General features: G+C 27.0%; 1 pseudogene; it reads right to left on the reverse strand.

Annotated features, from left to right (window-relative positions):
- Positions 1-1,589: 1,589 nt before the first annotated feature.
- LOC132953579 (ring canal kelch protein-like) lies at positions 1,590-7,175 on the reverse strand (annotated as a pseudogene).
- Between the last annotated feature and the right edge of the window lie 5,630 nt (positions 7,176-12,805).

A 12,805-nucleotide genomic window follows, 5' to 3' on the forward strand; every position in this document is an offset into this window, starting at 1 on the left:
TAAAATTCATTTATTTAAAGGTATTTAAGGTATATTGGTTTCGTAGAAATATATTTTATTTCATGCTATTTATTTGTGTCTTAGAAAAAAATCTAAGAATTTATTATATTATATTCCGTATCTGGGACATTACCTACCCTCATTTTTTTGGAGTTATTGATAACTTTTAAACTGAATTGTCAATAGCTAATACCTAGTATAATAATAATAATAATAATTATTATTATTATTAATAATGATTAATAATGCCCCGATAATTGCGCTGTAGAAGTATAGAGTATAGACTTATTTTGTATTCACTATTCACTGTGTACTTTGTCTACTCGGTAGTCTGTACTACTGCGATCCTCTTAGTATACTGTTATTAAAACATCCGTTTTATTTATATTACCTAGCGAAATATTAAAACAAAAACGCTATCATGGGTAGTATCATATATATACTTGAATACATTACTATTTACTTACATATTGGTGTTAGTATTTATTCCATTATTTGTGTATATAGTAATAGGAATACTATAATATTATAGTCTATACTCAATATTTCTATAATTTATTAGGCAATTGTAGCAAGGTATAAATACATTTCAGGTAATGTATTTCATGTACATTTCAGGTATATGTCAAACTAATCAGTGCAAATGTGTAAAACATAAATTACTGTCTAATTTTAAATGATATTTACATAATATGAAATGTTGTAAAAATGACTATATAATTCTAACACTTATAAAACTATAAATAAATAATAATGATTGATGATCAATAAGGTATAATTGTATAATACATTTAAAACATTAAAACAATAATAATTAATGGTTTTATTTTTGCTATTATAGGTAATATAATGTGTAGTGATTTTATATAATTCCTAGGTAATTTATTAAATTAAAATATTAAATAATAATTGGTATAGTATAGGTACCAACGTAATTATATAAAATACCTAGGTGTTTGGTACATAGAATACCATTTATACCAATATTGAATATTAATAAAATAATAAATTATAATTTTCTGGTTACGATGTTGAAAAAAATTAAGTTGTAAATTATTTACTGGATTGTTGGAAAATGTTGGGTAAAATAACGTTTTTATTCTTAATAATGATAAATTCAAAACTTGGATAACGTTTTAATTCTGAATAACAATAAACGCAAAAATTGTGTAACGTTTTAATTCTGAATAACGATAAACGCAAAAATTGTGTAACGTTTTAATTCTGAATAACGATAAACGAAAAAATTGTGTAACGTTTTAATTGTAAATAACGTAAAACGGAATTTTTTTTCAAATGCAAGCCCTGATCATAATATACATTAACATAATTTAGGACTTGCAAATAGATCGCTTGATAATAACGGATACAGACAATGCTTGTTTATTATTCTCCGATACATCATGGAAATGTGTATATACTAAAGAATCTACTGGGCTATACCAATTCTTTCAAATTCATTCATTTTTTTGTACTACTGTATAGTATTACACTAATATCTACTCTGAAAATAAATTAACCTTATTTTCACTAGAATATTTAAAGAAAATATGTAGATGATTTAGTAAGAAGTTTACTGAGACGCAATATAATAGTTAACTAAAACCATTTTATTCAAACATTCACAGAATCAAAAAAAATATTATATAAAATACTTAATACATGTTCGTTCATGTATTATATTTTATAAATTAATATGAATATAATATACAACAACCAACAATGAAACCATATTGTAATCTAATCAGTTCTCAAATGTGGTGACCCATCGACGACTACTGAACCATAAATTACCTCAACACTTGTTGACAATGTATCCAAGGTCCACGTGTTGGTTTTGGGGTCGTATATTTCAATAGAGTCCAACCAAACGAGTAGTTCCGTTAAATCCGCCCATAACATACAATAAACCATTAAATGTGACAACTCCTATATTGAAAATTCAATTTAATTTCAATAAGTTTATTAGAAAGATTATTATAGTTACTTGGATCGGAACGGCACCGTTGCATATCAGCAATTGAAGACCATATTTTAGTAATTGGTGTATAGGCCTCAACACTTTTAAGATACACTGAATTATCATATTCCTGACAGTCACTACCAATAGCGTATATTACATCGCCTAAGATTACTATACCAGGGCCTCGGCGATTTGTAGACTTTTGCGTGACTGGTATCCATATGTTAAGGGTGGGATCATAACATTCAACAGATTTCAAAGCAAATGGGTATTTATAACCACCTACCTATAGAGTTTAAATAAATTAAATGTAAGAATTAAAAACTAATAATTTAAAAAAAAAAATTTTACCACTTATAAAAGATTATTGAGTACTGCAACACCGAGGTTCATTCTCCCAGTAGACATATTGTCGCCATTCTTGAACACACACGTCAAAAACCTCTGCACTATTCAACTGAGAATCACCAATAATGTCTCCGCCTACCTAGCATTGAATAATAATATTTATTGAAATAACACAAAATTGGTAATGAGTTAGGGAACCTAACCTATTAGTATACTTACAGCATAAATACGATCATTTAATACGCCAACTCCGTAAAAACTTCGATCGACTAACATGTCAACTGTTGGTTTCAATTGAAGTGATTGTGAAGATAAATCAAGCATTGCAATGGATATTAAATTAATGTACTTATTACCCAAGGCAAAAACTAAATGATCCTTTATTAAGACTAGAGCACATAATTCAAACTTCATATTCATTTTTATTGTCTTATGCAATAGTTTGATTGCTGGATCATACCAGCTAGTGTAACTATGTCCTATTCCTGATGAATTACAAATGGCAAGAAGAAACTGCAAAAAAATAAGTAAACAGAATGATATTGAAAAGATAATTTGAAATCTGAATTCAATAATACTTAAGTCCAGTCAGTCTAGGTGAATTACAAATTGTTTGTGGCATAGTAATGTGCCGATGTTTCTTTACAATATGGAAATTTGAAGCTTCATTAACAAAATCTTTACCTAAAAAATTTATAATTATTATATAATATTATAAATTTACAGTAAAAGCATAATGGCGAAAAAAAAAACATACATTTAGAATTATTTTTAATAAGAGGATTCTCGTCTACTTTTAGTGATATATACTCTTGGGGTAATTAAAGAAAACTTACAAAAAATGTATTTTTATGTATTCTTCAGAACTTGATAACAACTCCATACAGTTATAAAAGTCAGCAAATTCTTTGATTTTATATTGGCATTAGTATAACTGCCTTATATATCATACTGTAGCAGTATAGCCTAGCAATCAGCAATCAAGCTGTAAAATTAAATATTTAATTTAATAAACTGCCAACAACTTATACATAATGCAAAAATGTACAAAATATTTAGGTAAATTATCTACTCAAACGAAAGCCCATCTGTAATTAGTATTTTTGAATCATTTGATTCTATTATTTTCCTTACAAACAGATAAATAAACTTCCCATATTATATAATTAAATAAAATTATTAATTTTAGTAGCCATACTTTTTCTTCAAACGGAACATTAATGTCATTACAAGAGATTAGATTAATCATTTCTTCGGAAGACAAAGATAGAAACTCATCTGTTTCAATAAATTTTCTGTAAAGCGTGAGTTATCATAATGTATACAATTCACTGATAGTGTAAAATTAAAGAAAACTTACAAAATGTATTCTTCAGAACTTGACAACAACTCCATACAGTTATAAAAGTCAGCAAATTCTTTGATACCAAGACAATTTGATAGATTCATTTGTTTTTTTAAAAACTCAACATAAACGCCTTTTACATCATCCAACTGTAAGAGCATAGAAGCTGGTAACAAATCCTAAACAAATAAACAATAATAATGAATTTAGATCATTTTTATTATAATCTAAAATAACTAGGGTATCAAGTTTTAAAATTTCTATGTGCTAGGAACATTTGCAACTTTTAAAAATTTTAATGATGTAATGAATATTTTTTTAAAGTGTAAAATAAATTTGTAGAAATTGATTGACATTTTCATGTTATAGAGCGTTTCATTTTTAGACTTAAAGAAGAAAATGAATAGTTCAGTTGGAAATTCATAAACATTTATTCTTCAAATTGTAAATAGATAATTTCTTAAAAAAAAGCAGTCACAATTGCATTTAAAAACGTAGTTTAAGGATTGAAAATTTAAAACACGATTTCTCAGATGTACCCATTTTATTGTGTAAACAAAAATTAAAAAAATTATATAAAAAGTCTTTTCATAAGATAATTTAAACTCAAACTTAACCGTAATTAGACATATTTTAAACAGAGAACAAAATTTTAATGAATATTTTTTTAAGGTGTAAAATATATAAATAAAATATAGGTTATAAATCAAAATTTCAAAACAAATCTTTTTTATCTTTTAAACTAACAAATCTTGTTATTTTTTAAAATAATTTCAAAATATTGTTATAATTATATAGACTGACAGACTGTTTAGCTCAAAATTGTTTTCTTTATACAATGATTATTTTATATATATATATATATTTATTTATTTTGGAATAAATGACAATCTGAAATATCTATTTGGATAAATATTATAACATAAATTAAACTTAAGAATAGTAAAATATGCTATCTTCAATATTATATCATTGAATTCAAATTGAACACATCCATTAAAATGACCCACACGACTCCTCATACGTAGAGCAGACCAATCCCCACTTGCCCATCTCTTTTTTTTTTTTAATTTGTATTACCTATGGTAGGTATACCGAAAACACCACATAAAAATCTATATTGTGTGGCAATTTCATCACTACATGTCTACATCCTTTTATTTGATACATAGCCAATGGCTATTAAAAATTTAATAATTATATTATATACCTACCATTACATTTTGTTCGGTCACCATTATTTTGCCAGTATAAATAAAATCAATCAAGAGTTGTAGAATGTTAGAATCTAACATCTAAACTCTTATATTTACAACATATTTTGCTCCTTCGGCAAAACTGGTGAACATTGCACAGAAATATGGACAAGCTGATACAAAGACAACTTTATGCCCACATATTATATTACTATCATCTGTTTTTAACCTAATATCACATAAAACTTTTTCTCTAAAAACATAAAATACATTATTATTATTATTTATTTTTATAGCAACTAAAATAACATACTCAAAATGTCATACTTTCGTAAACATTGTAGTACTTCAAAAAAACTGTGAGTATCACGGCTATTTTTATATATTTTAGCTTTACATCCATTGAATTTCAGAACTTGCTTTTGACCATTTCTCCATGGTATAACATGTTTTATGGAATCCATGTCTTTTATGGACATAACACCTTAAAAATATAATAAAAATGATAGATTATTTATATTATTTTTGTGAATAGCTACTAAATTTTGTTATGTTATGTTACAGTCTATAAATTTATGACTCAAAAATAATTTAAATCTAATTATAATTATTGGTATCTACCTAATAAACAAAAATATGTTGAATGTATGATTTAATATTATTAAAATGAATAAGGTAATTACTTAGTGCCTACAAAATGTATTATTATATTTCATGCTTGACAAAATATAACATTTTATTTTTATTTTTTTAATTTTTGCTTCAATATATACCTAATACTTTTGGAATTTTGTCAAAATAAACAGAAATACAGAATAACTATTAAATATGCAGTAATAATCGAAAAAAAATCGACATTTACTATTACTATTAGCATTCGTAAAGATACTAACAAAAATTCCAAAAATGTGATAATGAAAATATGGGATTGCATAAAAATATTGCTCTAGAATAATAATGACATTAGCACAGACGTAATACCACAAATAATAAAATACCAAGTAAAATAGTTAGTAATTACTGTTATAACTATAATAATATTCTTTATAGTAATAACATAAATAATATTTTTAAAATGTTTTTAAGTTAATTCACAATTGTCCAATAAATAGAGACAGTATAATAGGTACATTTATATTTATTAATGATTAAGTATTATTAATTAATATGATTAGGTATTATTAAAGTATTTATATAATACACAGATTTCTATATAGCACAGAAGTGTAGTAAAGTGTAGTGTAGTGTAGGTAGTGTAGAAGTCTGAGATGTAATATCATCAAAAAATAATAATTTTGCTAATTTTATCAATTTGTATTTGTATTATTACATCACAATCATAATATTGTTTAGAGATAGTATTTAGTATATTATAAATGTTTACATTTTTTATATTTTACGGCCTACGATAAAATTGTTAACTACCGAAAGAACATGATATATTCTTATAAACGTTATATTTTTATTATATTTTATTACAGGAAAGTACCTGCGACTTGAGTTGTTACAGTAAATAACATAACATATTTTATGTCATAGAAAATTATAAATAATTAATACCTACATTATTTGATAACTGGTAAATATCCACCAAGACAACGATAACATACTTCTTCTTTACGTAAAAACAACAACATGGTACCTTTATGGATATAACAATATATTATATACATTTAAAAATACTTAAATGATGACCATCAGCAATAGAGATTAGTAAGTTTTGGTTTAATAAACTGTAATTAATTAGTAGCTAGAATACACCGTTTTTGGTAGATAAATACATATTCTGTACAGTTTTTTAGAAGGTAGCATACGCGAGTACCACCTACCTACCTTAAAATATGATAAAGTACTTGATTGAATATAATACACATATTAATAATATTAAGGATGTACTTACCTATTATGTTTTGTAGTTAACTTCAGTTAGTATTATACGTATCTATACTCTATAGCCGCGGTCCATAGTCTATACTCTATTACAGAGACAGCTGCATGTCAAGAGATGTTTATTTCTTATCACCCGCGTGTCGCGTAACTGCGTAAGAGAGTAGGAGACATGGCCACTTGGGAATGACTGAGTGACTGTCCGACAGAAATACAGAATCATAGACCGATAAACTTAAGTCAGTTATAAGTTATAAGCGAGGTTATAAGTTAGTTGTAATGTCTAATGTCTATGGACCGAATATTATATGACAATATTATGATAATATGATTTATGACCGAAGCCGACGTTTGGTTATAATTTATTTTTCTTATCAATTATCATAAAATATCACGATTACGAACTATTTATGATAGGTATCGAATTATAATATTTGTTCAAACTTTATTTTTCAGAACACAGAGATAATTTTTAATAGAATAAAATATATGGGTACGCTACGTACATATTTACACGCATATATTATGTAAAAGTGACAAACAAATTGAACTAAAAAAATATATTACTCCATAGAAAATTCGCTCGGTACGAATTCAGATTCACGAGACCTACCTCCAAGGTTGACGCCCAGTCCGACGTCCGAATTAGCCTGTTAGTGGAAAAAAAAATGTAGTACAAGTCTCTTAATATATTGTTACAAAGATATTTGAAAAATATTATAAATCCTTGGTCACAGTTTTTTTTTTAAGCATTTAATGTTCATATCTTAGCAAAATACGGAATTATCACAAAAATTAGCAAATTATTCTCAGTCAAGAATTCATAAACATTTTTCTTTTTCAATCTAAGATTTTAAAATGTAATACAAGAATCCTTATAAGGTTATTTGCCTTTATCCAAAAAAAAAACCTATCTAAGAGAATGTCAAATTAAATTTTTATGAGCGTTTGAAGTTTTTACAACAATATGATGGATATTCACTCGATTTCTCATGTAGTGATTTTCTTATTTTGTTGTTATTCAAAAACGAATAGCCGTAGACACTTGAAATTTAAATCACATGTTTATTTTATCAATTTCTATACGGCTGTACTTGATAACATTTTCAAAATATTTTGTCTAGTTTTGAGCTGTTTACGGACAATTTCAAATTTCAATTTTTTTAGTTTTTTATACTTCAAATATCGATAAAACTATATTTGTTAAAAAAAACGTCAAAATTTAATACAATGCTCCTGATATATTGTTTAAATAACAGTTGAAAAATATTAAAATTTTTTTTTATAAGCATTTAAGTTCAATTTTTGACAACATTTACAAATTAAAAATTAAAAATGATTTTGTAGTTAAAAATGTATGAAATGTTCAATTTTTATAACTAAAGATTAAAAACTTACAATAATGTTGCACGTAAATATGTTATTCTGTAACCAAAAAATATTAAAAATATAATTCATGTTTTTTTTTTTTAGTTATTTTATGTTCAAATTTGCATATTAAATAACCAAGAATAACGTTTTCAATTATGTTGTTGTAATTTTATGATATTAATTCAACTTACCAGCTACCGTATTAATAATAATAATTACAATATATAAATATAATATAAAATATCCACACTGACAAACCGTCACCTCTCAGAATCGTTTTTCGTATACAATGATATTATATCATTGAATTCGAATTTAATAGTATCCATCATACAGTGACCCACTTTTAACCTACTGTCTAGCAATACTGTAGAGTGACATCCACTTACCCACCTTATTTCTATGAATGTCAATAAAATTTTATTAGATTTGTACAGTCCCTAAATTATCCAAATTTTCGTACTACACACATAGTCCCAAATCGGTCAAATCTAAATTATTTCTAGATAAACACTAGTAACTAGTATACTATATACCACTGTTCACTACTAAGCTGAAAATAATAAAAATATCTACTCTCAATAACAATGAATAATAATAATAATTCATAACTATAATAAGAGTATAAGACGCAACAAGACAAAATATTGTTTACTGTGTGTCTGTGTAGTAGATAATAATTAAAACGTGGTTTGGCAAAAAATCATTAAAATATAAAAAAAAATGTGAAGATATAAAATTATACATAATACTATTAGAAAGGTTTAATTAGAATAACACACTTTTAAATATCCTACTACACACTGCACTTTTCGTACTACACAAAGTGTGACGTACTACACACAATTTTAGGGACTAGTACAACATAGAATAATATTCACTCGATTTCTCATGTAGTGATTTCCTTATTTTGTTGTAATTCAAAAACGAATAACTGCAGATAATATATGAAAATTTGACTGAATGTTTATATTTTTATTTTCTATAAATCATAACATTTTGAAAACATTTTGACCTGTTTTGAACTGTTTACGAACAATTTCAAATTTAAATTTTTTTAGTTTTTTTTTTTCTATAAATATTAATATAATTTTATTTGCTTGTCAAAAAGAGTGAAAAATTAATAGGGCTGCTCCTGATAATATATTGTTACAATAGCAGATGCTATTTTTAATTAATAGTTCCACAGTTCCTTTTTAAATTGAGCCAACGTTCCATTTTACCTAACATAAATTTCTTTAAGATGATTTGAAAAAATATCACGTATTAATCGTAAATTACGTAGGTTTATAGTTGTGTATAAAAAACTAGAGGGGGAGGCCCTCTAGGCAGTTCCGGCGCAAGGCTAAATGACGCCCCAGGCCAAAATGCCAACTGGCGCCTTTTTCGGTGCTGCTCTTGTAGGGGCTCTAAAGCCCTTCCCCCCCCCCATTTAAATTCCCTATTTGCGCTTATAGCGCTCAAACACAAAGCATAGAGAGATCATTGCTGGATGCGAAGACAAAAATTCTGAAAACGATAACGGATGAGAGGCACCACCCCACAACTACTTCAGTCCCACCTTGATCATTATTGTTGGAAGGTTGCTAGAAAAGAAGAGTCTGACTTATTCATTGCATTTTTGAGGGACATTAAAGCAGTTTATCGTTAAATCTATATACTATCAATTTTTTTAATTTTTTTTTTGACGTATTTATTTTTTGACGTGATTATAACGCGGTCTACATGTAGGTACTATACTACTGTTAGTCTATTACAGTAGACCGCATACTAGAGCAGAAATATTACGGTAGTAATACAAGATTTTTAGGTGCATTTCTTAAATTGTACAAAAAATTCACGAGAAAGTGTTTTAAGTAATAATTCTTTAGCTACGTCGTCATATTTACCCAAAAGCTTAACTAAACTTAAAACATTTTCATTACTTTGCGTATAAAATTCACTTAAACTTCCTCGAAACGTTAGATTATTCTTAGATAAAATTAAAGTTACTGATAACAAAAAGTCTAAAATTGTTATCCAATATCAGTTTCTATGTTCGTAATTCGTTGGTGCTCTACATCTACCTATATTGTTTTATTTAGTCTTAACCGTTTTTCTATTTCTATCCATGTACCATAAGTCTTAAAATGGCGCTTTTTCGTGCATGGTAAGTACAGCAGATACGTTATACCAATCAGAAAACCCACCAATTGTCAAATTTGACTTAGAAATTTCAACAAATAATTTAAAACAGAAACAAAACATTTTTCGATGTGATCCTGATTAAACGATAACAAATATTCGAGAATTTTTATATTTATAGAGCAACATAAACGATAAACATTCTACGGTAAACCATAGTAAATATACTTAAAATATACTTATATTATTTTAATATATGGCTAAGCGAAAAAACCATAATAATTATCAATATTACAGTATGAAGTTATAAGTATTTTATAATTAAAAAAAATATTACTTAACTTACAAAAATACTAATATTACTAATATTACTTACAAAAATGTGCAAAATTGTAAAAAGCAATTTCGGCGCCCCCCTGAAAATGGCGCCCTAGGCGACCGCTTGAGTTACCTTACCCTCACGCCGGTCCTGCCCCTAGGCCACAGCCTATAGTGAAATTGCAGGTTCAATCATAGTATTTAATTTATATGTATATCTATTCTGTTACAGTTTTTCACCATGATTAATTTAGCCTGTTGTAAAATCGTTTTTGAGGAATCAACAAGGAAATGTTAGATTGTCAGGACTTGCTTTGAAAACTTTGATGTTAAATTCACGGTAAGATAACATTAAAATATATATATATATGAAATTGTCAATATTTTATTAAAAAAGAATTAAAAAATTAGTTTTACATAATTATTATAAAATTTAATTTTGCAATTTTTATTTGTATTGTATAAGTCATAATTATACTACCACCCAACTTCCTAAAATATTTATAGTTATAGCTATGTTAGTCGTGCTATGCTTGACTAGTGATAAATTGGCCCATAGTGAAAATAATTTGCATATACGCCACTGTAGGTATAAAACTATAATGAAGTACAATCGCTCAAGGCTCAACTGCATATATTGGTAGGAAATATACGATTGCCGACTAAAGTGCTGTTCGAATATACGATTCGTATGAACAAGAAAAACTGATAAATAACATATTATACATATTAAAAATACAAATACATATTAGGTTTAGATATACTTAGAATTGTAACAAATTCCATTGTCATCGGTGTAATAAAGATAAGATAGGTAGGTTCATCTCTTACAATATAAGATATATTTTATATTAAAAAAAATAATAATAATCCAAAAATATTGTAATAATGCACTCACGTCACGTATAGACTTATATATAGGTGTTAAGGCTGCCGTGGACCCCTGACATGAGTATCGCGGATCCCTAGGGAGCCGCGGACCACATTTTAAAAACCACTGACTTAGATCATAACAATTGTTTATTTTATTTATTTACTGGTATTGATATCTATACTACTATATAGAATGAAGCCGCTTTTTTTTGTTCGGGATAAACTCCAAAACTATACTTATTCAACCGTCGTGCAGTTTTTTTAAATTAAAGAGGACATCACAGAGAAGGTTTTAGGCATACATTTAGTCCGATAAAGTTAATAAATAATTAGTTATTATTAATTAAAATAAACGTATAAACAAAAATATATGTAACGGTGTTTTTTCTTTTTATAAAAATGCTTTAATTGTTGATTAAATACTAATTAAATACCTAAAAATATTATAATAAAAAATACCAACTATAGGTAATCTAATAATTGAAAATATTTCTCGTTGAGTATATTATTTTTTCTATAGTAAATAAATAAAATGAAATGAATCGTAACTTTATTGTATTTGTAATATTGTCATATAAAATTCAGTTTTATAATTATTTACGTTAGAGAAATACATTGAGGCATATTGTACCAAATGCAATAAATGGCATTGTGCACTGTGCCAATTAGTTAGTCATAGAACTCACCATTGTAAAACTATAAGCAAAGTTATGGAGGAGATCCGTTCAGATTTAATGAAAAATAAAGTTAACTTATGGTATGGTTAAAATGTTTTTGTCACGCCTGCACCAAAAGTTTAGTTTTCGATGATGGTTGAAGCGTTGGAAAGCGACGTTTTTCCTTCCAGCGGGCGGAAAAGTGGGAATCCCCAAAAGTACCGGGCGGTAAAATGGAAATCCTCAAGAGTACTGAATCTGAACTCATACTGAACTCAGATGTCATGCGTATTCTCTGAACAAACAGACACTAAAATCTATACTACGGTCTAAATCCTAGCCTGAATTACCTTTGCGTGATGGCACGATCAATTACCGCAGAGGCGTGACAAAAAATAGTAAGTGTGGCTCGTGCGGGAAGGCAATTTCAGTATTGGGCGAAATGCGGCCCTCGCCCGCGACTGAATTAGCTCAATTCCCGCCCTTGCCGCACAATATACTATTATAATTCAATATATTAAATAATTTTAAAAAAACTCTACTGTTTGAATTTTTTTAGAATACCTTATATATATATATATACGTTTTACAATGAAAAATAAAATTTTGTGAATCAAGTAAAATCATGCTTAGCGTTAAATATAAATACGTTAAGAACGCAGAAGCGTGAAATAAAAGAAGAAATACAGAAACAATTTGAAGAGTAAGCATATCACCTAAATCA

This window comes from Metopolophium dirhodum, chromosome 1, assembly GCF_019925205.1.
Source record: "Metopolophium dirhodum isolate CAU chromosome 1, ASM1992520v1, whole genome shotgun sequence".
Classification (NCBI taxonomy): domain Eukaryota; kingdom Metazoa; phylum Arthropoda; class Insecta; order Hemiptera; family Aphididae; genus Metopolophium; species Metopolophium dirhodum.